This window comes from Tachypleus tridentatus, chromosome 4 (genome assembly GCF_004210375.1).
Source record: "Tachypleus tridentatus isolate NWPU-2018 chromosome 4, ASM421037v1, whole genome shotgun sequence".
In the NCBI taxonomy this organism is placed as follows: Eukaryota; Metazoa; Arthropoda; class Merostomata; order Xiphosura; family Limulidae; genus Tachypleus; species Tachypleus tridentatus.
The window spans coordinates 6,257,050-6,284,772 of record NC_134828.1 but is presented as its reverse complement, the minus strand read 5'-3'; the positions used below and the strand labels follow the sequence as shown (position 1 = coordinate 6,284,772).

Below are 27,723 nucleotides of genomic sequence, written 5' to 3'. Positions count from 1 at the left end.
AATTATTCCATCAACAGGTGAGTTTTATGAGGTACATTGTCGTCAAATAGGGAATATCTGCAGATCCTTCAAAGACTGACTCGGCCCAGTATTGGCATTACCAAAGAATCTGCTTGGACTGTGTTCTTACTGTCACTGATGTGTAAAATCTTTCTCTAACATAGTTTGTTCTGTACACAAACTACTTGAGAAGCCAAACAAGTTTTGTTGGACTGCTGATTGTGAACAAGCATTAAACAAATATTCCTTTTTGTCTGTATATCATAATATCCCTTTCATTGTTTTACTTCCTGTACCTCATCCTGTCTCAACTTTGTATTGTCCCATTCATATTTGTGACTCTTGCTTTGGCCTCAGGTTATGGCTCTTTTGTATGTTTTATTACAGATCTCTTGGTTTTTCTTTCTGCTTGAAGTACTCTTCTTCTTCCTTTGTATTTCTGTTTTTATCCTATACCATTACTCTCTCTGTCTCCTCATCCTTCACCTACTCACTCTTCAATACAATACCAGTAGTTTTAGGGGAAACAACTATTTTTCCTTTTTTGCCACTTTGTTCTCCATTTTATCTCCTGTCTCTATTTTGATCTGTTTTATTTTTGGGATCTCTTCAGTTGAATATCTGCATCTCTTGGTTACAAACCTGGTCTTTAGAGATACCCCAGACTCCTTAGAATAGCAGTCTTAGGCTCCTTGCCAGTAATATGCTGTTCTTTCCTTGATTTTACAACTTGGTGGTCCATAGATACCTGTGTCTGTCACCTATCCTCAGGAATCATCTCAGGATACCCTTCTTCTCTTCCTTGTTCTTTTACTTCTGTTTATCATACCCCTTCCCCCCCACCACCTCTTGCTTGAATAGCTGTTGAGACTGTTAGCAGTACTCTTCTTTGGAACTCATCCAGGGCTCTGGTTTCATCAATGCCTGTCTCTCCCACTTTACCTTTTTGTATTCTTTCTTCTCTACCATCTCTGGAATCTTGCATGTTGTTTCTCTCACCTCTTTCATATTCCACCCCTTCTTTCTTGTCATCATCTTTCCTGTCTTCTTTGCACTGATCCTATGGATCTTCAGCATGTGATATCCTCTTTGTTGGTGGCAAGAACTTTAGAATCTGTCTCTCATCCCACTCAGGGTGTTTACTCCTGTATTTTTTGTCATCATATTGTCCTCTCTGTATCACTTTCTTATTGCTCCTTGGTTCCAGAAGAATGACTTAATACGTGTGGACTCTCTCTTCTGGGCTTGACAGAAGCTGGTAACTGCTGCCTTAATTCTTCTTTGAAGGCCACTCACTTGAATCCCATTTTGCTTCCCACTCAATTTCTTGTTCATCTGAGGTATTTTTCTCAACCCTTGCACATGGCAGGCTCTTCTGTGTTTACAGTATGGAGATTTTGGTTTCCAAGTCACTTCTCATATATTTAGGGTGTGTGTGTTTTTTTATAGCTAAGCCACATTGAGCTATCTGCTGAGCCCACCAAGGGGAATCGAACTCCCGATTTGAGCATTGTAAATCTGTAGAATTATGCTGTACTAGCGGAGGGCATTATATTTAAGGACTTTTACTTTATTTGGAGCCATAAGTCCTCTTGGTTGTATGTGTCCCTTTCAATGGGTTATGGGGAATCATTGAAACATGTCTTGCTCACCTTAACCATTTTTTTTTTTAATCTGCCTTTTTCTGTTTATCCTTATGTTGTGGTGGTTCAGTCACTCCAACACATCCTGGAGTATGCCACTCCCTTCTGGCCTGACTTGCATCTTTCCACCAATGTGTCTCTTTCTGGTTGGGAGGTCTCAACACCCCCACTTTCTCCAGGTTCTGGTCTTCAGAGGATTATTTCCTTCATGTCAATATTCTGAAGATGACTGTGGCTTATTAGGCTTGTTTTCTTCTTTTGTCACAGTTGTCATGTCGTTTTGTGATGATACACTTGGACGATTCTACAGTCATTACTTCAGTCCATTGAAAAGGAAATATCTGCTTTCAGGACCTTTGCTTTCTAGCTCTGGACTTTTTTTTTTTTTGGTCCACACTTGTCATGTCCACTTTACAATATGTAATATCCTTGGGGTTTGTATCTAGTGGTAGATCACTTCTCTCACTTTGATGGGATCCCTCCCACAGAGTAGTCTTTATATCCTCAGTCTTTGTTTGAATTCATACCCATTTCAGAAACCCTCATATCATACTTTTACAACTCCCATTTTAGTTGTTTCTCTTCTTACATTAGATTTATTCAGTCTCCAGTGTGATGTATGGAATTTCCATACTATCAAAATGCATGGGCTGTTTACTACCTCTTTTTCCAGATCATCTAACTACTACACATCTTATTTCCTTCTTTACATGGCTTTTCATCTAAAGTTTATCTGTTTCATCCAGTACATGGTTACAGTGAGGCATTGTTTACAACCATCTACCTCTTTCTAGGCATTAATCTGTTTTGCTTTTACCTCTTCAGCATCTTATTTGCCTCACCTTGAACTGTTGGACTCCAGTTTCTTGTATCATATTTCTGCAATATATTTTTTCTTCTTGTGGTCAGTGTTGGATGCCTCCTTTAATCTCTGTCATAGGGACCAGTTCATATTGTTTCTGGTTCACTTATAGAACAATCAGATGTTTTTTAAATCTCTTTTTTTCTGTTTTGTCATTGTATGATCATTCTGTTTCTCGTCATATTTTGTGTCCTTGAAGGGTAGTACAGGACACCATGTTAGTGTCCCCAAAACAGTTACCAGAGGATATGTTCAGTTGGATGGAACTAGGATTTGCCTCATGATATAGGTGAAAACTTCTTCCTCCATCTGTCATTACAATATCTATTTCATCAAGATGGAAAGGCTTAATATCTGAGTCACACTAACCATTCTCCCAACAACTTCTGCTACACATTACCAATAGCATTAGATTTACCCGATACTTTCTACTGTAGATATCTCCGATATCAGTGTAATATGTGAGTACTAAATAACAGTTTGGTCAAAGAATATTCTCAAGAAGGATGCTACTTCACTAGACAACTCCTGTTATCATGGACATTACACCCCATCAGCTTTCCTTTTGAGTAATTATTTAAAAAAAATACTTCACTAGACGACAACTGTTATCATGGACATTACACCCCATCAGCTTTCCTTTTGAGTAATTATTTAAAAAAATACTTCACTAGACGACAACTGTTATCATGGACATTACACCCCATCAGCTTTCCTTTTGAGTAATTATTTAAAAAAAATACTTCACTAGACGACAACTGTTATCATGGACATTGCACCCCATCAGCTTTCCTTTTGAGTAATTATTTTAAAAAATTGTAAATGATTATCTCCAGTCCATTATTGGCATGGGATTTGTTCTCTTCTTAATACAGAGAAGTAAATAGTTTTTGAAGTTAACTTTCCGTACCTGAAAATGTATTTTACATAGATACCTCTGTGCTCCACCTTTCCACTTTTACTTCCAATTCCTGTGCATTTTCTTTGGTTTCCCAAGAACAAACTTATCATGTGCTAGTGGTTTTGGCAATTACTGTGTATGAAGTTGTGCCATTCTTCTGTTGTTTGGTAGAAGTTTGTCCTAGACTTATGGCACGTACACAACATTCCATGACAGTCGTGTGTGAGGTAATACCTATCTGTGGTGTAGAAAGAAAAGTACCTATCTGAAATACATGTGCAGCTTAGGAAAAATGTTAATGTTATTTTCTCAAAACATTGAGATACAAGTAAATTTGTGACACCAGTGAGGTTCCTCCCATCATGTCATAGGCTTTAAATAAGTTGAACCAGTAGAATTTTGTCCATTACAGAATCTCCCAAAGGTTATTTCTTTTTGACATAAAGTTGTATATTGTTCATGTCATATTTTTTATTTAATTATTATTGCTCAGCTTTCAATCAGATATTCAGGTTTCTCACGTAAGGTAGAAAACCAGTTAAATTATAGTTATTTTGTAATGTTATGTATTTTAAGCTTCATACTTTATAAATGTTCTAAATGTTTATCACCACCAATATCAGTACAAAACAGGTTTGTACTGCTTCACTGGTCAACAGCAGGAAGCTTGAAATCCTGAGATAAGTTCTACATTCCTTGTTTGTTTTTTATTTAATGTTATGAAAGTAATGTAAAAATTAGAAACTCATTTTATTGAATAAGAGAACTTGAAAGAAGAAGAAGAAATGAAACTTTGTGACAATTTGTGTAATAACTGGCTTTAGGCACAACTTGAGAGATTTTAAGTAGAGCTGTAAAGCAAATTAGAAAAATCTGTTAACTTTGGCTTTATGAAAATGTGACATCATGAAAATTGTAAAATGAAAATAAAAGTATTTATTCTTAACCTGAAAATCACACTAGTCAAAGAATGAGTCTGACTGATTTAGTAAATTCACTTTCAAACAAGACCCACACTTCTAGTACTTTCAAATAGTTCACTGTTCTTCTTCAGGAGAATAAAGGTTTGTTTTTAATGAGTGTAATGAAATACATGTACATGGATTTGACATCACATAAATTGGATGTTTCAGTATGAGCAGCCTTGAGAACCAGCCAGTCATGATCTAGGCTTGTTGGTGTCAGGTTTAGTTTGTGCTAAAGAGGTGTGTACAGTATGTAAGACTTAAGTGTGATAATAGGTAGATGAAGTGTCAACCAATTCTTATAAAAATAAGATAACAGAAAAAGGTGGTGGAATATAGAGAAAGTAATAATTTGTTTCAATATATGATAAATCATATAAAGAAGTTAAGTCATGAATAATACTAATAATGTAAAGTAACTTTAATTATGAATTTAGTTTTGAAACTCTTTTCAGAGAAATACAAATGTTGTAAGTGTTGTCAAGTTATTGGGTGATAGTGTTTTTTTTATAACCTCTTTCATACTCTGTTTCAAAGAATTAATGTGCCTATCATAGTTCTTACAATTATAGCATATTTTCTTTAATCTGTGTGCTTGATTGAATGTGATATTGTGTTTGGTGTGTGGGGAGTGACAAGCTTTGATTATGTAACTATTGTGGTTTATCTTTTGGCTTTAGGTACAAACCAGTATGTGGAACACCATCTTTTAACGATAGTTTTATACCTGAGAATCTTATTTGGATAATGGAATGATCTAGAATAAATTCAATAGAACTGTAGAAACATCTGTAAAAAGACAGTAATGAATCATTATGTCCTAACCATATAAAAATGTCATCAGTATAGCATTTCTGAAACATTGGTTTGTCTGTCCAACAGTCTTGGATAAAAATGTGGACATAGTTCTGGAAATATTGGTTTGTCTGTCCAACAGTCTTGGATAAAAATGTGGACATAGTTCTGGAAATATTGGTTTGTCTGTCCAACAGTCTTGGATAAAAATGTGGACATAGTTCTGGAAACATTGGTTTGTCTGTCCAACAGTCTTGGATAAAAATGTGGATATAGTTCTGGAAACGTTGGTTTGTCTGTCCAACAGTCTTGGATAAAAATGTGGACATAGTTCTGGAAACATTGGTTTGTCTGTGCAACAGTCTTGGATAAAAATGTGGACATAGTTTGGTTCCCATAGCTGTACTTTTTGTTTGAATATAGAACTTATTCTCCTGAACATGAGAAGTGCTTCTGTTAAAACCATTAAAACATTTGTCTCTGATCCTGTGTGCTAACTTCTTAATGAGTAAATTCACAGACAGATCTTTAGTCAAAGTTTAAAAATCTTGTTTTTTTTTGTATACTTGTATAAAGATATACTTAGTAGACTTGGAACTGAAGTAAATATTGCCGTGGATAGAAACTGGGTAGGTATAAGTTCTTTTTTTTTCACATTTTGCAGATTTAATATAGTATTGATGGTTATCACATTCAAAAGCTAAAATAGCCATATTAGTTATATTTGAAAAATGATGAAATAAACACCAATCTAGCCAAGAATGTACATGAAAAAGTATGGAGCAGAATTCCATTTTGGGATGACACTTTTATAACAAAGAAATTGAAACTTTACTGCTTGAATAATACCAGTAAACTAAAGTTGAAAGTAACAAAGGTTAAAGTTACAAATGACATCTTGATATTCAACTGTATCTTACCAAGTGTGTGCACTGAGTCTGAACATACTGATGATGTACCATTCATTAAATTGTTGAAATAAGTGAAAATTGTGCTTTTTGTAAACTTTATTCTGGAGAGTTTAGCATTGCTCATAGTGGATAAATATTTTCAGAAACAGTATTAACCTGAGATTCTTCTGTGTTTAGGCTGGTATTCTAGTTTCATGTGAGTTACAGCTAGCACCTCTGTTTTGTATATATTATTATTATTATAGAGTAATTCTGCTCTTAAATACATTATTTCATGTTATCACATAATCTGAAATGATAAAACAAACACACACACAGTGATCAAACCCTGTTTTCAGCTGATAGCTGGCATACTGTTTATTTCTCGTTAACATGAGTGATTCAGACAATACTGAGAACTAGTGTTGTGATTGCTCTGTTCTTTCAGTTGTCACAAATACATTTTTATTTACGTGACATCAGCTGAAAACAGGGTTTGATCATATAGAATATTAAACAATTCATAATTTAAATAAACAGTATGTCAACTATCAGCTGAAAACAGGGTTTGATCATGTAGAATATTAGAAAATCATAATTTAAATAAACAGTATGTCTGCTATCAGTTGAAAATAGGGTTTGATCATGTAGAATGTTAAACAATTCATAATTTTTATTTAGTTTCTTTGTTTTGACATAACAGGTTAATATAACCTTAAAAAAACCAGGAATGAAGCTTGAACACCAAGGCATTAAAATTGAATTCATTGGACAAATTGGTAAGTAAAAACAATTTATAATGGTTTTGTTAGTTCTGAACTCTAATAAGCTGATTGTTAGTATTCAGTGTAGGTTGATAAGTTTTGTTAGTTCTGAACTTTACTAAGCCAATTCTTAGTATCCAGTGTAGGTTGATAAGTTTTGTTAGTTCTGAACTTTAATAAGCTGATTGTTAGTATCCAGTGTAGGTTGATAAGTTTTGTTAGTTCTGAACTTTAATAAGCTGGTTGTTAGTATCCAGTGTAGGTTGATAAGTTTTGTTAGTTCTGAACTTTACTAATTGTTAGTATCCAGTGTAGGTTGATAAGTTTTGTTAGTTCTGAACTTTAATAAGCTGGTTGTTAGTATCCAGTGTAGGTTGATAAGTTTTGTTAGTTCTGAACTTTACTAATTGTTAGTATCCAGTGTAGGTTGATAAGTTTTGTTAGTTCTGAACTTTACTAATTGTTAGTATCCAGTGTAAGTTGATAAGTTTTGTTAGTTCTGAACTTTAATAATTGTTAGTATCCAGTGTAGGTTGATAAGTTTTGTTAGTTCTGAACTTTACTAATTGTTAGTATCCAGTGTAGGTTGATAAGTTTTGTTAGTTCTGAACTTTACTAATTGTTAGTATCCAGTGTAGGTTGATAAGTTTTGTTAGTTCTGAACTTTAATAATTGTTAGTATCCAGTGTAGGTTGATAAGTTTTGTTAGTTCTGAACTTTACTAATTGTTAGTATCCAGTGTAGGTTGATAAGTTTTGTTAGTTCTGAACTTTAATAATTGTTAGTATCCAGTGTAGGTTGATAAGTTTTGTTAGTTCTGAACTTTATTAATTGTTAGTATCCAGTGTAGGTTGATAAGTTTTGTTAGTTCTGAACTTTACTAATTGTTAGTATCCAGTGTAGGTTGATAAGTTTTGTTAGTTCTGAACTTTAATAATTGTTAGTATCCAGTGTAGGTTGATAAGTTTTGTTAGTTCTGAACTTTAATAAGCTGGTTGTTAGTATCCAGTGTAGGTTGATAAGTTTTGTTAGTTCTGAACTTTACTAATTGTTAGTATCCAGTGTAGGTTGATAAGTTTTGTTAGTTCTGAACTTTACTAATTGTTAGTATCCAGTGTAGGTTGATAAGTTTTGTTAGTTCTGAACTTTACTAATTGTTAGTATCCTGTGTAGGTTGATAAGTTTTGTTAGTTCTGAACTTTACTAATTGTTAGTATTCAGTGTAGGTTGATAAGTTTTGTTAGTTCTGAACTTTACTAATTGTTAGTATCCAGTGTAGGTTGATAAGTTTTGTTAGTTCTGAACTTTACTAATTGTTAGTATCCAGTGTAGGTTGATAAGTTTTGTTAGTTCTGAACTTTACTAATTGTTAGTATTCAGTGTAGGTTGATAAGTTTTGTTAGTTCTGAACTTTACTAATTGTTAGTATTCAGTGTAGGTTGATAAGTTTTGTTAGTTCTGAACTTTACTAATTGTTAGTATCCAGTGTAGGTTGATAAGTTTTGTTAGTTCTGAACTTTACTAATTGTTAGTATCCAGTGTAGGTTGATAAGTTTTGTTAGTTCTGAACTTTACTAATTGTTAGTATCCAGTGTAGGTTGATAAGTTTTGTTAGTTCTGAACTTTACTAATTGTTAGTATCCAGTGTAGGTTGATAAGTTTTGTTAGTTCTGAACTTTACTAATTGTTAGTATCCAGTGTAAGTTGATAAGTTTTGTTAGTTCTGAACTTTACTAATTGTTAGTATCCAGTGTAGGTTGATAAGTTTTGTTAGTTCTGAACTTTACTAATTGTTAGTATCCAGTGTAGGTTGATAAACTAGACAATTTTTGGTCAGTAAAAACTTGATAGACATCATATGTAATTTTATTTTAGAATTTGCTGCATTATGATCCTATTAAAATCAAAGTCTCATGATATTAAAATTCAAGTAGGATAAAAAAATGGTAAATTTTGATTTACATTCATGCTTAGATCTTCATTTTACCTTTCTGTCTGTACTTCTGAGAAAGAAGGTAGAGATCTGTCTGTGGAGAACCTAAAATGTAAAGTCTGTAAGTCTTGTTTGAAATATTCAGAAGGAATAGTTTTGTTAGAAAGATGTGAGTTAAAAGTTTTTAAGAGAACTGACATCACTAAGATTGTAAAAACAAAAAAAAAAAGGATGTTTAAGATGGGATTCTGAAAGAAAGAGACAAGAAACTTCTTAATAGGATGTAGGTTGTTGGTACTATTAGGAAAACAGATTATTGTGATGTCAATAGAAACAGATGTAGCCCCCAGTGGCATACCTATGGACTTGTACTGCTCAAAACTATTATTTTAAATGTTTATTATTATGTAGATATTTGGGCTTAATAACAAACAATAACAGAAACAGATTAATTTTTGTAAAATATTTTAATTTTTAAATAAATTTGCTGGGTTAGTCCGTCTTCATTACATATGGCCAAAGAATTTCTTGAGGTAATGTTTTCACTTAGCATATTAAAGATTTTTTTCTGCAAAAGATGCCATTTTAGGCCTTGTCTCTTGTATTGATAGGAATATAATGATTTAAGTTGTTCAAGAGTATTTGACCCCTAACTTGTTATTTTAACATGAGTTGTATTTTGGATTGTCAAAAGGCTCAACTGCAGAATATTGTAGAAATGAAGACAAGACCATTAAATGGCATTTTAATTTTTTTACCAATTGATAATCCAGACCTGATTATGAATGATTGGACCATTTGCTATCATCTGTTAAAATTGACTAGAGTTATGCAATTTGTGGAAAACCTACATTGTTATAACACTGGGCAAACATTTTTTCTTTGGTAACAGGAAGTCTGCAACTGTTTCTATGTAATTTGGTGATGTTTATTGTACAATTACACTGGTTTACAAAGAAATTGTGGCAAGCACAAAAATAGCTGTTTTAACCAAATTTGGGGGTGCTGAATTCAGATTTGAAATCCGTTTTTACTCATCACCTCTAGTTTTTTAGATATGCATACTGTACATTTTGTACACATACTGTACATAAAGGCATATACGCATTCAGGGTTAATTTCTAATATTGTGTGACTTATGTCTTCTTTTTTAGTTATTATGCAATAAATGTAAGTGATAGCATTACATTATATATATATATATAGCTATATATCAAGATGGATTTTGGCAGTTAAGTGTAGGCAACACGTCTCAATCAACAGCCAGTAGTGCACTGGCAGTCAGCGCCAGGAGGTTGGTGTCCTCTGACAATTGTGTTACACAATTTGGGTATATATTTGTATTACAATTTCCAATGGCCTTTTATAATTATTATTGCCTTACATATGATTTAATTTTACAAAGTACTGTTGCTTTCTCTGTCTCTGGGATAGTGAGCTGTATCCCAGCATTACAAGCAGAAAGACTGGGGGTCTAGAAGCACTTTCGTTCCTGGCTTAACACAGGCGCCAAGGAGAATCCTCTGGTTGACATGAAGAAGGTGCTTTTTCCTCCTCTTCACATCAAGCTTGGTTTGATGAAGAATTTTGTGAAGGCCATGGACAAAAATGGTGCTGCCTTCCAACACTTGTCTACTGTGTTCCCAGGTCTCAGTGCTGCTAAGCTCAAAGAGCGCATCTTTGTCGGACCTCAAATCCGAGAAGTGCTGAAGGATACTGATTATGAGGAGCTTCTTACCTTAAAGGAACTGAGAGCATGGAAGCATTTAAGTCAGTCTGTAGTGGCTTCCTTGGTAACACACGCTGTACCAAATTACCAAGCCTGTATTGAGAAGTTGCTAAAGACTTATGAGGATATGGGATGCCGAATGTCACTCAAAATTCATTTTCTCCATTCCCACCTCAACTTTTTCCCTCCAAACCTTGGAGCAGTGAGTGATGAGCACGGAGAAAGATTCCACCAAGACATTACTTAAGATGGAGAGCAACTACCAAGGCAAGTGGAACCCCAGCATGATGGGAGACTTCTGCTGGATGCTCTTCATGTGACATCCCGAGGCAAAATACACCAGATCATCTAAGAAAACACACTTCTAACTGTCTGCGGTACTATGAATTGTGTACATTGTGTCATCCAAGTATATTTATTCCGACAATGTTCTTTATCTATCCTGTTTTATCTGTAATAAGCTGCTGCAACTGTTGAAATAAGCATGTATATACTCTGTATATACTAAAATGAGACTATTTAAAAGCCAGAAAACTAGAGGTGATAGAGCAAAACTGTTTATAAATTTGAATTCAACACACCCAAATTAGTAAAAAAACACCTCTTCACATTCTTGCCTCAGACAAAAAATATATTTTTTTAAACCAGTGTTATTGGTCACCTCTAGCTTTTCTTTTCTATTTATTCAAAATCAGGAGAATAATCTTTTCTTTTATAAGAGTTCATTGAAAATTATATTTAAGAAGGTATGATCTGCATCCTTTTGATACGTTTCTTTCCTGTTCACAGCATAATCAACAGAAATTGATGACTGTTGTTCCCATTGTGCAAAAATACATTTTTCATATTAATTTTAGATGGATCAATAAAATTCTTTATTCTTGAGGAAGATATTCAGCATGTAATTCTTGAAGATTTGTACAGAAACATAAAGTATCTTGCACACTGTAGTGAAATGCAAGATTTTGATGGCAATTTTGATAAACTAAAATTCTCATTACTGTAGCTAATACGTTCCTGTACACAAGAGCCAAGAAGTTCCTCATGCTGCTTTGGTAGAGACAAGCCACAAATCAGATCATTTATCTGTTCTGGTGTGATCAGATGAGGTAGTTTATGTTGAGATGTTACAGAATTACTAGATGAAAATGGCTCATTGTCTTCTTTGTCGAATAATTCTTCTGATTCCCAATTTGCTAGTGGATGTTGTGTTGGAAGAACATACCTATGGGGTACTGGTTTCAATACAGGGAGGGGTGAACATCTGGGTTGTTAATGTATTCTTTAGTTGTGTCTGAATTTCCAGAAATATTAGTTATGCAAAAATAGCAGTTAGCAAGAATATTTTTTGGGTTTATGCCATATTATGGGAACTGCAAATGACATACTTGGTCTCTTTTTATTTATTCACTGTGTCAAGCCAGATGTAGAAACTGTACAACACACATGTAGAGCCAAGTGTTTTTATTGGTCACCAAGCTGTATTTATCTTTTGTGTGTGTGTTCCCCTCTCCCTTTGTGAAACTCTAATGTATTTTCCACAAATGTAGCACAAACTTTGGTTTATTTTTGTACTTTCAGACTTCATTTAAACTGGAGGTACCAGCAGTTCAAATGATTTTCTGGCCAACATAGAGTTTAAAGAATTTATTAAAAATTTTGGAGAATTTTATTATAATGTGGGTATGATGCAAGAAAAGAGGTCAGGCTTTGTTTTGACTGTGAAGAGAGATGCAAAGTGACCAACTGAGTAAGAGGCAACTAAGAGAGAGCTGTCTAACCGTCCGTCTTATGTTCAGTTGACAGGCTTCTCGAATATTCTGTCAAACTGAGCACATAAGGGTTTTGTGATTCCAAGGTGGAGCAGATGAGTATGTGAATGAATGAAAAGTAGTGCAATTCCCTACAGCTATAACAAAAACAAATGACAAACATATTTGAAAATTTTCACGAATACAACACTGTCAGTTTTTGAAGTTATCCAAAAGATATGCTTTAAACTGTCTAAGTAAACTTGTTTTCATAGCATAAATGTGTTGTACTGAGTTGACTATATTATATTTCATATAGTGCTGGTATTGAGATATTACAATAACTCAGAATGCAGATATGATGAGACAAATTCTGACTACATTGTTTAAATCAGCACCATCATGTTACCACGATTCACTTGTTGTTTTTTTTTCAGAAGTAACTGTTTTGTTGTCTGGTGTAATTTATTGGTAAACCTCTTCTGGTAACTTCTGCATCTTTAGTGGGATTCTCTTGGTTTAAAATAACAATATATTTAAGTGATATTTCATTTATTTGTCATTTCATGTTACAAAATGTAATTATTATTAAAAACATATATACCTTTTTTTTCCATATATTATAAAACACAAAATCAAAAATGCAACAATTCTTAAAAATTCATTCAGCTACACTTACTAAGGATGTGCAACTCAAATTTCTTTGGCATAGCTGATACTTTTCTGAGTAATCAAGTTAGTGCCATACTGTTTTATGGAGATAGCGTTGATGAATATCTTAACTAACAATAACTAGGTGATGTAGTACTTCAACACATAGATACATTGGGTGATGTAAGGGGTCAGATACTTATTAAGGATGTAAGTTGATACTTTTCTAAGTAATCAAGTTAGTGCCATACTGTTTTATGGAGATAGTGTTGATGAATATCGTAACTAACAATAACTAGGTGATGTAGTACTTCAACACATAGATACATTGGGTGATGTAAGGGGTCAGATACTTATTAAGGATGTAAGTTGATACTTTTCTGAGTAATCAAGTTAGTGCCATACTGTTTTATGGAGATAGTGTTGATGAATATCTTAACTAACAATAACTAGGTGATGTACTACTTCAACACATAGATACATTGGGTGATGTAAGGGGTCAGATACTTATTAAGGATGTAAGTTGATACTTTTCTGAGTAATCAAGTTAGTGCCATACTGTTTTATGGAGATAGTGTTGATGAATATCTTAACTAACAATAACTAAGTGGTGTACTACTTCAACACACAGATACATTGGGTGATGTAAGGGGTCAGATACTTATTAAAGATGTAAGTTGATACTTTTCTGAGTAATCAAGTTAGTGCCATACTGTTTTATGGAGATAGTGCTGATGAATATCTTAACTAACAATAACTAAGTGATGTACTACTTCAACACATAGATACATTGGGTGATGTAAGGCGTCAGATACTTATTAAGGATGTAAGTTGATACTTTTCTGAGTAATCAAGTTAGTGCCATACTGTTTTATGGAGATAGTGTTGATGAATATCTTAACTAACAATAACTAGGTGATGTACTACTTCAACACATAGATACATTGGGTGATGTAAGGGGTCAGATACTTATTAAAGATGTAAGTTGATACTTTTCTAAGTAATCAAGTTAGTGCCATACTGTTTTATGGAGATAGTGTTGATGAATATCTTAACTAACAATAACTAGGTGATGTACTACTTTAACACATAGATACATTGGGTGATGTAAGGGGTCAGATCTGATTGTTGACCCTCTGTGTCACTTCCAGGTAGACCTTAATGGTCACAATCAGTCCAGTGACTCACCAGTTGTAAATGGGCACAAAGACCTTTGTAAAATAATTGTTTTGTTAAAAAGAAGGGAACAAATTGTTATATGAAATGGATGAGGTAAGGGATAATTTAAACAGATACTTGTGATTGTTCCAAGTGGATGAGAGTGTCGTACATCTATCTCCCTTCAGTTTTGTTTCATGTTATGTTTTGTATTATTTAGAACATGAATTTTTTTAGACAAAGTTGACAACCTAGCAAATAAAAAACAAAATCTTTTCATGAAGGACTGCTTTCTGCTTTCACACTAGCGAAACTAGTTTACTGAATTTTAACAAGACATATAAGATACATCAAGTAATTTGTTCTTCAGTGAAATATTGGTGAAAATAGTCAGCTTATATATCAGATATACTTTCATATTGTTTATGTGTAGGTTGTTTTATGTGGGTTCTGACTGCACTTGAACGTTAACATGTAGTCATGGTAATGATGGGTTTGAAAATTTAAGAATTGTTGAGTTAAACTTTGTTCTTTTAGTTGAATACTTTTTAGTGGGTTGCACCTATTAACAACACTTAAGAAAGTACATGTAGGGGTGAAATTTCTTTTTATGCTAGATGCCATATTTTGTAATTATGCCATTGGTTGATAAATAATTTGGTATTCATAAAAATACTTCAGTAATACTTTACACAATAATAATTTAAAATTGTCTTTCGTATTTTAAAATGTAATAATTAAATAACTAAGGAAATACCACCAGTTTTTCAACATCTTGCAGTCCACCTGATGGAAATTAAATTGATGTTAAAAACAGATATATCTAGAAAGATAATGGCAGTAAAAAGTATTCAAGACAATCTAAAGTTCTTTGGAATTATCATTGTATTTATAGTATGTGAATTAAACAATGATTATGCAAGTAAAGTTCTGTGATTAAAAACAACCACCATATAATGCTTCATATTACTCTTGATAGATTGTAGTTGAAATTTACTGTTATAACTGTATAATTATTACTGTCACTCAGTTTTATTGTTCTAAAAGAACATACAGTTAATATTTCACCATCCTTTTAGAGCTGTATTATGATAGAGGAAATCACCATGAGTTCACATCATTGGTCAAGGAGCTAGTGAGACCAGGAGAGCTAGCACAGAATACAAGTTACAACTTTGATTTTGTCAATGTGGAAAAACCTTATGAATCTTACACAGGATCTAATGTTAGACTCCGGTAAGGTGTTTGTAATTCTAGTTTTAAGAAACCTTTTGTATTTGGTTTAATTTTTAAAACCACAAAATATTGCACTTGTTTATAGAGAACAATTTCTCAGAATTTTACAAAATGTACTATTGGATAAAAATTGAAAGTGTTTGTGTTTTATTAGTTTATTTTTGTATTTCAATTCAACCTGAGGGAAGTTCCATTTATGTGTTAATGATTTCTTTATGTATATGTAGTTATGTTCTGTTGTGCTTTGATGGGAGCATCTTGCCCTGAGGATACAGTTGTACCATTGTTTTTTTTTTAAAATATAGAAATCAAACATTTAGTTCTTTTCCACATGTTAAAAAAATCTTCAGACTCGGAGAATTGAAATAGTTTTACATGTATGTATAGATATTTCAGCTGAATTCAAACTGTTCAGAATTAACTGAATTTTTTTGGAACATATGATACCCATAACCTCTAGAGGAAAGTCAATAAAGTTTTTAACAAAATAGCTCTTATTTGAACCTTATAACTTCGATACAAATATATGTTTTATTGCTTTTAGACAATCACTGCTTTCAATAAAGTATCTTACCTCCTTTCACAATAACTTTTCTTGTCTTCTGTATATGCACTTGCCACTATCTTTTATACACCTAATTTTACATGTTTTAATGGGAGACAACTGTGTGATAGCATGCAACAACATTCCACTGGCTGAAGAGCAGCACAACTCAAGCATGGCTGACTCGTCTTTGCAGCTTAGCTTTGTTCCTTGATTGGCATTTGTGGTATTAAGGTGTTTTATTTGATGGAAAATCTCATCTTTACCATCACTGATTTCCTGTTGAGGCTCTCTACTGTTAATAGCTCATACTGTGGTCTCAATTCCTATTAGAAACATCCCTTGTTAAATTTCTTCTGTTATACTTATTTTTTGCATTTTCCTGACTTATTCCTCCATCTCTTCTGATTAATTTTGTCTTTACAAGTCTCCTTCCATCTTATCTATTTCGTTCCTATGTTCCTTGCTACCCGATTCCATTTTCCTGTATAGGTTACAGTTCTTGTCAGTATGTGAAGTACTCTCCTTACATTACTTTTGTCTAGCAGCTTCATGCTCTACAGGTTACCATCTACTCCCCATCTTCTTGGGCTCCACAGTTTCTCTGTGATTGGGTAAATGCTCCTTTAATACTGTTTTTTTTTTACAGGAATCTTACTCACACAGATGTATTCAACTCAGGGACAAATGTTGCTTGACCATGTTTATTATTAAACCTGGACTTCTTTACTTTTCTCACATTAATGCTTGCCGTTGAGATGAAGTGTTTCTCTTAACTCTCTAGTGCACCCCACCTCATCCCGCACATTCTACCACTTACTGTCTCCATTTGAGGCTTCTTCCTTAGCAAGGCAGTAGTGTTTTGTGGGTGTAGATGGTGTATAGACACTCCTTTCTACTGTTATGTGGATTTCAGTTCCCAGGGATATTGTTGGTTGTTACTGGACCAGCCATACATCTCCTCACATGTAAGTGGTCTAGGTACCCTTCTACCATTAACTGGATGATTCATTCCCAATGACACCTAGTTTTGAACTGAAACTGAACCCCACATTGCTCTTTTCTTTCATACCATTGTCTAGATGTCAGTTCCATTTGGGTACTGTTGTTGGTGGTGTTGAACATGCACATGATTATGCAAGCCCTTGGAACAGAAAATTTTCTCTTCCAGTTCTCATGTCCATAGTAAGTAATAGAAGACCCTCTATGGGTTGAGTATTGTTATCATGATTGGTTGTGGTTGAATTCTTTGTGTGCCATGCCATAGCCACACTTTGCGTTCATTTGATTTATAGGGTTCTTCCTGTGATTCTATCCTTACTGCTTGTTTCATGGACAGAGAGTATACCTGGCTCAGAAGTGGTGCTGTGTTTATGGCTATGTATGTTTAAAATACTCTATACTCACACATCCCATGGGCTTCATTTGGGCACTTCCAATTAAATGAAATTTTCTGATTAATAATACGTAAATCAATCTGCATATGATTTTGGTATAGTTAAAAAAATATTCATTGTATGCCAATGATTGTGTAAACACAATGAAAATGCAAAATCAAAATAAATATAACACTTATAGTTTTATAAAATAAAAACAATGGGAAAAACTTACAAAAATGTAAGTAGATGTAAAAGTAAGTAATTGAAATGTATGAAAGGTAAGCAATATTAGTTACTTTAAAGATCTGTGATAATGAAATCTTTGCATGTTTTGAAAGCTATAAATTCTTACAAATATCACTTATAAAATGTTTCATTTGCAAAAACTACATTGTCTATAGCATGTTCATCTGAAGTTTCAGAATATTTCATCCAGAAATTTTCTTTCAGTGCGTTAAAGTAACGCACTAGGGATTTTAAAGTTAGAATATAACAAATTATCTATGAAAAATGCTCATTAAACTTCTCAACCTGGGTATCCTCTGCTTCACAACATAAAGTTTTAGTGTCTTTAACATGCGTTAAAGTAATGCACTAGGGGTTTTAAAGTTAGAATATAACAAATTATCCATGAAAAATGCTCATTAAACTTCTCAACCTGGGTATCCTCTGCTTCACAACATAAAGTTTTAGTGTCTTTAACATGCGTTAAAGTAATGCACTAGGGGTTTTAAAGTTAGAATATAACAAATTATCCATGAAAATGCTCATTAAACTTCTCAACCTGGGTATCCTCTGCTTCACAACATAAAGTTTTAGTGTCTTTAACATGCGTTAAAGTAATGCACTAGGGGTTTTAAAGTTAGAATATAACAAATTATCCATGAAAAATGCTCATTAAACTTCTCAACCTGGGTATCCTCTGCTTCACAACATAAAGTTTTAGTGTCTTAAGTTCACAATATTAAGTTAATTTTTGTTTGTTATACTAATTAGTATAGCACAATATCTTGGCTGATAATTCATATTTGAATAGTATATAACCTCTTAAAGTTCCTACTTCAACAGAGCAACATTAAAATTCTGAATTTCCTCTAGTAGGACACACAACATTTTTTCTCAAGACATTTTCTCTTTTTTTGTGACAACCCTTGAAAGAGTAACAAATTAAATGTAAATTACTCACTGTAAAATTGTCATTATTTGACAAAAACGTAATTTTTATAGTATTTGATTTTGTTTAGTTACAGAGCTCTATTGAATTAAAAAATCAGAGGTTACACAATCGGTCAGATTGACTGAACCAGTGTTTAGAAAGTTAATAAACCATATTTGCAGTTTTATTATATAACCTGTAAAAATAAGCAAACCAAATATAATGATGAAAACTGTAATAAAATATGTAAAATTGAATGTCAAAGACAAACTGTTAAAAATGATGATTAGTGTAAATTATTATTAAGATATGAATAATAACATAAACTATGGTGATCAGTATGAACATATAGACAAAAGTAAGAATCCCAGTTTAATCATCCTTAATGAAGAAAGGTCTACCATTCAAATATGCTAATTTGTAAATAATTTTTGTACCTTAGTAATTTCCTAACAAGTATAAACATATAGTGAATAAATGCATTAATTCACCAGTTTTACAGTATTGGTACTAGTTAGTGTAAGTGAGCCCTTCTCTTCAGGCCTCACAAAGCACTACGTGACAATATTGGCACTAGTTAGTGTAAGTGAGCCCTTCTCTTCAGGGCCTCACAGGGCACTACCTGACAATATTGGCACCAGTTAGTGTAAGTGAGCCCTTCTCTTCAGGCCTCACAGGGCACTACCTGACAATATTGGCACTAGTTAGTGTAAGTGAGCCCTTCTCTTCAGGCCTCACAAAGCACTACCTGACAATATTGGCACTAGTTAGTGTAAGTGAGCCCTTCTCTTCAGGCCTCACAGGGCACTACCTGACAATATTGGCACCAGTTAGTGTAAGTGAGTCCTTCTCTTTTCTCCACTTCAGGCCTCACAGGGCACTACAATATTGGCACTAGTTAGTGTAAGTGAGCCCTTCTCTCCACTTCATGCCTCACAGGGCACTACAATATTAGCACTACTTCGTGTAAGTGGGCTTTCTCAAAGTCCTCACATTTTCCCATATCAGCTGTTGGTTTTTTCTGCTTGCTTCAAGATAATATTACCATTGTCAATTTTATTTTTCTCAAAATTTAATTTTTTTTCAGCCTATGTTATTTCATAATAAACAAACGAGAACATTCAAATACGTTGTGGGGTGAAGAACAAGGACATTCTGAGCACCCATAATTACATGTGACTCCAAGCTTCAGCTTGGATTCACATAAAGTTAAAACAAAACTCCTGTTGTTTTTAATGAATTTTATAATCATCCAGATATTTCAATTTATTATAATTCTAACTTGTTTCAGAAGTTCAGTTGATAGGTGTAATGTTCTTGAAGAGATTAAGTATTTGTGACCTTAGCTGGCCATGGGACTTTTGTCAGGTGTTGATAAAGTTATTAGTCACAGTGTAAATAAGAAACTTATCTATTAAAATTACTGAAATTTTGTTTTCCCCAGAAAGATAGATGTATCATGACACAAGTTAATTATAGTTTGGACTATTTCATGTTTTATTATCATATATTATTGTTGCATTCTCTATTTCAGCTATTCATTTGTTTCTTGGTAAAACAAGTTCTATCAAGCATAGTTCTTGTATAAAAGAAACAAAATTTAACATTAAAATCAATTTATTCAATACTTTACAATGATCTACACTTAATGCTTATATTGATTATGTAGGTAACAATTTCTTTAAACATCAACTTGAAATTTCAGCTTTATATATACAGTGGAACCTCTACTATCAAGTGTTTCTAAAAACTGGATAATCTTTGACCCAAGGATAGTATGTTGGGGTCTTGTTCGTAACGTCTACCTTTTCTTTTATAACTTTTGTCCTTCAAACTGGCCACCTCTTTCTTTTATAACTTTTATTCTTCAAACTGACTACCTTTTTCTTTTATAACTTTTATTCTTCAAACTGACTACCTTTTTCTTTTATAACTTGTTCTTCAGACTGACCACCTCTTTCTTTTATAACATTTGTTCTTCAGACTGACCACCTCTTTCTTTTATAACATTTGTTCTTCAGACTGACCACCTCTTTTATAACACTTGTTCTTCAAACTGACCACCTCTTTCTTTTATAACATTTGTTCTTCAGACTGACCACCTCTTTTATAACTTTTGTTCTTCAGACTGACCACCTCTTTTATAACATTTGTTCTTCAAACTGACCACTTCTTTCTTTTATAACATTTGTTCTTCAGACTGACCACCTCTTTCTTTGATAACGTTTGTTCTTCAAACTGACTGTCTCTTTCTTTAATAACTTGTTCTTCAAACTGACCATCTCTTTTTTTTATAACATTTTTTCTTCAGACTGACCACTTCCATATTTGGAACAAAAACCACCAATACAATCTCTTGGGTGGAAACGAGTCTCCAGGAAAAGATTATTGAGGAATCACTTGTCTTTCTTGTTCTGATCATTTGCCTTCTATGATTGACTGACTTCTGTTGTCTTTCATGCTCTAGTTATTGCCTTCTGTGATTGACCATCTTGTCTTCTTTAGTTTTCATTCCTTCATTTCTTTTGCACACAAACATCTTGAGAACCATTATTCTGATTGATCAATTTCATAACGTAAGGGGTTTAAAGCTAATTAAAGACATTTGTTATTTCATTACAAGTATACATGTTCATATGAATGCACATAATATAAAATTGAGATGGTATGAAAATTCAGTTAAAAAATTCTACAATATTTCCATTCAGTTTAAAGCATTATTTTAAAGTAGTTGAAAGTTTTAGTTTCAGCTTTAGCAAAAGCTATGATCTTCTTCAAGGTTTGAGAATAAAACCAGTGTGTACAATGGTAGCGTAGTGATAGATTAACAGTACAAAAATATTACTGAACTTCACAGACCTGTTCATTTACACACCACATTCTACTGAAACAGGCATTTTAGAGAAACAGTGTGGTCCTTTAACTCTCTCATCTTCCTTTCACAGTCAACATGTTAACTCACTCACTACATGCTTGGTCCAAAGGACCAACCTTGTAACATTTGTGTGCTTTTTATAGTTTTCACACTACATCTTTTAATACAGTATATCCATATTTTTATAGTTTTCACACTACATCTTTTAATACAGTATATCCATATTTTATAGTTTTCACGCTTACATCTTTTAATACAGTATATGCATATTTTTATAGTTTTCACACTACATCTTTTGATACAGTATATGCATATTTTATAGTTTTCACACTACATCTTTTAATACAGTATATGCATATTTTTAGTTTTCACACTACATCTTTTAATACAGTATATGCATATTTTTATAATTTTCACGCTACATCTTTTAATACAGTATATGCATATTTTTATAGTTTTCACACTACATCTTTTAATACAGTATATGCATATTTTTATAGTTTTCACACTACATCTTTTAATACAGTATATGCATATTTTTATAGTTTTCACGCTACATCTTTTAATACAGTATATGCATATTTTTATAGTTTTCACACTACATCTTTTGATACAGTATATGCATATTTTTATAGTTTTCACACTACATCTTTTAATACAGTATATGCATATTTTTAGTTTTCACGCTACATCTTTTAATACAGTATATGCATATTTTTATAGTTTTCACACTACATCTTTTAATACAGTATATGCATATTTTTATAGTTTTCACACTACATCTTTTAATACAGTATATGCATATTTTTATAGTTTTCACACTACATCTTTTAATACAGTATATGCATATTTTCATCGTACACAAAATACCAGTTTTTCATTCAGTTTTAAGATTTTTAATGTTTTTCTCCTGTATTTTTTTCTTTTTAACTGTTGGCTATTTGAGTTTAAAATTGAAAATAGTGTTATAAATTAGAACATGTTTAAATTCTTGATGCAAAATATTTCTAACATTCAGGTAATTATCAAAGATTTCTTATAGATAAAAACCATATGACATATTAAAAGTCAATAGTTAGGATTTATTTTATGTTTACTTTTAAATTAAGAAACTAACTAATGTTTAATAGTAAAATTTGAATTATATTCTATGACTTGTACCAAACATGATGACATACACTTAAACCTAAATAGTAGCAGGGTTAAATGTTGTTGTTCGTTCCTTTAGTTTTCGATAAAGATTTACAATGTATATATACACAAGCATGTAAAATAAAAGCACAGCAATATTCAATTATAATACAGATATACTTGAGTATTTAGTTATAATACAGGTATACTTCAGTATTTAGTTATAATACAGATATACTTCAGTATTTAGTTATAATACAGATATACTTCAGTATTTAGTTATAATACAGATATACTTCAGTATTTAGTTATAATACAGATATACTTCAGTATTTAGTTATAATACAGATATACTTCAGTATTTAGTTATAATACAGATATACTTCAGTATTTAGTTATAATACAGATATACTTCAGTATTTAGTTACAATACAGATATACTTCAGTATTTAGTTACAATACAGGTATACTTCAGTATTTAGTTATAATACAGGTATACTTCAGTATTTAGTTATAATACAGATATACTTCAGTATTTAGTTATAATACAGGTATACTTCAGTATTTAGTTACAATACAGGTATACTTCAGTATTTAGTTACAATACAGGTATACTTCATTATTTAGTTATAATACAGGTATACTTCATTATTTAGTTATAATACAGATATACTTCAGTATTTAGTTATAATACAGATATACTTCAGTATTTAGTTATAATACAGGTATACTTCAGTATTTAGTTACAATACAGGTATACTTCAGTATTTAGTTATAATACAGATATACTTCAGTATTTAGTTATAATACAGGTATACTTCAGTATTTAGTTATAATACAGGTATACTTCAGTATTTAGTTATAATACAGATATACTTCAGTATTTAGTTATAATACAGATATACTTCAGTATTTAGTTACAATACAGATATACTTCAGTATTTAGTTACAATACAGGTATACTTCAGTATTTAGTTATAATACAGGTATACTTCAGTATTTAGTTATAATACAGATATACTTCAGTATTTAGTTATAATACAGGTATACTTCAGTATTTAGTTACAATACAGGTATACTTCAGTATTTAGTTACAATACAGGTATACTTCATTATTTAGTTATAATACAGGTATACTTCATTATTTAGTTATAATACAGATATACTTCAGTATTTAGTTATAATACAGATATACTTCAGTATTTAGTTATAATACAGGTATACTTCAGTATTTAGTTACAATACAGGTATACTTCAGTATTTAGTTATAATACAGATATACTTCAGTATTTAGTTATAATACAGGTATACTTCAGTATTTAGTTATAATACAGGTATACTTCAGTATTTAGTTATAATACAGATATACTTCAGTATTTAGTTACAATACAGATACACTTCAGTATTTAGTTACAATACAGATACACTTCAGTATTTAATTATAATACAGGTATACTTCAGTATTTAGTTATAATACAGATATACTTCAGTATTTAGTTATAATACAGATATACTTCAGTATTTAGTTACAATACAGATATACTTCAGTATTTAGTTACAATACAGGTATACTTCAGTATTTAGTTACAATACAGGTATACTTCAGTATTTAGTTATAATACAGATATACTTCAGTATTTAGTTATAATACAGGTATACTTCAGTATTTAGTTATAATACAGGTATACTTCAGTATTTAGTTACAATACAGGTATACTTCAGTATTTAGTTACAATACAGATATACTTCAGTATTTAGTTATAATACAGATATACTTCAGTATTTAGTTATAATACAGGTATACTTCAGTATTTAGTTACAATACAGGTATACTTCAGTATTTAGTTACAATACAGATATACTTCAGTATTTAGTTACAATACAGATATACTTCAGTATTTAGTTATAACACAGGTATACTTCAGTATTTAGTTATAATACAGGTATACTTCAGTATTTAGTTATAATACAGATATACTTCAGTATTTAGTTATAATACAGGTATGTATAGAGTAAAAAGGGGAATGTAAGTGTTGTCATTGTGAAAGCAGTCATGTTTGTAAGGTGGTCATTTTCTGGAATAAGTCTCAAGGGTGGTCACATTGTACTGTTGTTACAGCAGCAGTCATGTTTGTTAGGTGGTCATTTTCTGGAATCAGTCTCAAGGGTGGTCACATTGTCCTGTTGTTACAGCAGCAGTCATGTTTGTAAGGTGATCATTTTCTGGAATCAATCCCAAGGGTGGTCACATTGTCCTGTTGTTACAGCAGCAGTCATGTTTGTAAGGTGATCATTTTCTGGATTCAGTGCCAAGAGTGGTCACATTGTACTGTTGTTACAGCAGCAGTCATGTTTGTAAGGTGGTCATATTCTGGAATCAATCCCAAGGGTGGTCACATTGTCCTGTTGCTACAGCAGCAGTCATGTTTGTAAGGTGGTCATATTCTGGAATCAATCCCAAGGGTGGTTACATTGTCCTGTTGTTACAGCAGCAGTCATGTTTGTAAGGTGATCATTTTCTGGAATCAGTGCCAAGAGTGGTCACATTGTACTGTTGTTACTCTTGTATACCTTTTGTAAGGCAGGTACGATTCTCCAATGTAAGTATTTTTGTAAAATTAGAATGAGCAAAAGTATTGGATACGAAGGGGTTTCTTTATCTGAAGTAACAAGCTACATGTTTTTGTGTGGGTATCTATGAAAAAATCACTTGCATGCATTTAATATTTTTACAGGTACTTTGCGTGTTACCATAGTGAGAAGGTTGTCTGATATTGTGAAAGAATCAGACATCATAGTCCACACCTTGGCTTCCTATCCAGAGATGAACTCTTCAATAAAATGGAGGTTGGCATAGAGGACTGTCTTCACATAGAGTTTGAATACAATAAATCTAAGTAAGTGTGTATGAAGTGTTTATTTTTTAGAGTTTATGAACTTCTTCAATATGTATTAATTATTGAATATCTTACATTATTTAATATTCATTTTTTTTAAACTTGTTCATACTTCTTCCCTATAAAACTGAAATTAAATTGTTTCTTAATAGCTGTTTATGGTGTTCTACACACTACCATTGTCAAAAAACAGACACCAAACATAACATCTTTGTGTCTTCCAATACAGCATTTACTCCTGCTTACAAAATTAGCTACTATTGTTCAGTGCTGCCCTCTGTATGCAAACATTTTCTAGATATATGCCATAAGCCTTTTGCTCCCTGTTGTTGGAATTGAAATATTCTATTTATACAAGTTATCATGTAGAGCATGACATATTCATGTGGCTCACTCTCTTCTCCTCCATCAAGTCATCACTTCCCATTTGGCAGTGCTTGTATCTGGACTTGCTTCTTGTTTATTTAATGATTCACACTTGCCTAAGTTTTTTTATAAAGTGGTTTTCTTTTAGTTTTCTTTCCAACAGTTTCTTCACTTTAAAAATTTATCACTTGGTTCCAATTGCATTTTTCATTTTCACTGCCTGAATTTGGTGGAATCATTTTCTATGAATTCAAAGTGTATATTACCACTTCAGGAATCACACCAGAGACTAGTTTTTTTTCTCAGGTCTCAGATGTAGGCAGCTAATTGGTGAATTTATTTGCATCTCTCTGCTAGATCAAACTTTAGATGGTCTATCTTTCGTTCCGGTTTACCTTAAACAGGCTGACCCTTTTTGGGCTGATTAACTATTTCTTTCTGCTTCCTGAGAAAGGGATAATATGCCACATACCTGAGAAATAAAATCCAAAAGACAGTATTGATTCCTCTGAGCCACATTCTTTCTTACTCAATGATAAACCTTCTGATATTCGGGTTCATGTATATTGATTTACTTCACAATTTGGTAATTACGATTAGCATTCCTCAAATCAGTTTGCACTTTTATATACTTCTTCTGTTGTTTACCTCCCTTCTTGGTCAACCTCAGTCATCGTTTCTGTGTCCTATGCTTTGCATTGTGCATCTTTGCACCAGGCTTTTACCTGATGCTTAGCTAGGAGATCCAGTTTCTCTCATTGAATTGCTTTCCTTTAAGCTGGTTCCATACATCCTTCTTCCATGAGGTGTATCAATGCAAATGGAAGGTGTTCTGCAGTTGGTGTACAACTTGGTGGCTTGGGTGGTGGAATTTCTCACTTGGCTCTCTGACTGTGTGGGTCCCTAGGCTCATCAGTCATGAGTTATTGGGTGGCTTTATCCCATACCTTTCATTTTTCCCAATACTGTAGAGTATTTACTTCACCTCTCCTTTATATGTTCATGCTTGACTTCCAGGTGCCTCGCCCTTCCAGACCAGATTGGGATGTTAATGTGGTACTCCATTCCCTCAATTTTTCCCTATTTGAATCACTTTCCTCATGTTCCATGTTTCACCTTTCCTTTCAGACATAACTTTCTCCTCTTATCCTGTGGATTTTGACAGTTAGAGTTGTTTACCACTTTATCACCCTTGTTGTATTCTTCTTTATCTGGATTCCTCATTCCTTCCAAATACCTTGGCACCTCGTTTCTCTTCTTCTTCCATTTTTCATCTTTACCCATGACTGGTTATGAATAAGCTTCTGTGTCCACCAAGGTTCTTTGTTGTTATATTGCCCATACAGTTTCTTTTTGTGGTACCTATACCCAACTCCCTATATACTGGTAGTCTTCCTACTTTTGTGATTGTTCATCTTTAACACTTACAAATTGAATCTGACTTTTGATTTGATTGGCTTATTTGAAACCTTAACCTTTGTCAATAAACAAATTCATATTCATAAGATCCTTGAGACTTTTACTGTTGTCAAAAAACAGCTCATAAACATAACATCCTTGAGATGTTTACTGTTGTCAAAAAACAAACCATTGATGTAACATCCTTGAGACATTTACTGTTGTCAAAAACAGACCATTAACATGACATTGTGAGATATTTTTTTGTTGGTAAAAAAAGAAAGGTTACTAACTGCTAAACTGAAAGTTATAATTTAAATGAACTGATGTGTCCACAATATAATAAATTTTACAGCAGGTACCCCAAAACAGAAAGTACTGTCAGAAACCTGTGTGTTGACATTTAATGCTGTCATTGAAATATGGAAGTTTTTGTATAACACATTTTCTTTAATAAGGTATCACCTGAAGGATGTTATTGTGGGGAAGATATACTTTCTTCTGGTTCGTATCAAAATAAAACACATGGAGATTGCTATTATCAAACGTGAAACCACTGGTTCAGGGCCCAACACTTTTAATGAAAATGAAACTATCGCTAAGTATGAAATTATGGATGGAGCTCCTGTAAGAGGTGAGTTTGATATTTGAGAATACATTTTTTTTAATCAGGTAGTAATAAAGAAATATAAATAAAAC

General features: G+C 32.5%; 1 pseudogene across 1 annotated transcript in view; it reads left to right on the top strand.

The window, feature by feature from the left end:
- The window catches only part of LOC143248499 (vacuolar protein sorting-associated protein 26B-like), a 39,099-nt pseudogene extending 11,406 nt beyond the window's left edge, over window positions 1-27,693 (top strand). The window contains exons 3-6 of the transcript XR_013027013.1: window positions 6,760-6,835; window positions 15,122-15,281; window positions 25,100-25,260; window positions 27,483-27,693. The product of XR_013027013.1 is annotated as a vacuolar protein sorting-associated protein 26B-like (transcript). The remainder of the gene's footprint in view (window positions 1-6,759; window positions 6,836-15,121; window positions 15,282-25,099; window positions 25,261-27,482) is intronic.
- Window positions 27,694-27,723: the final 30 nt, after the last annotated feature.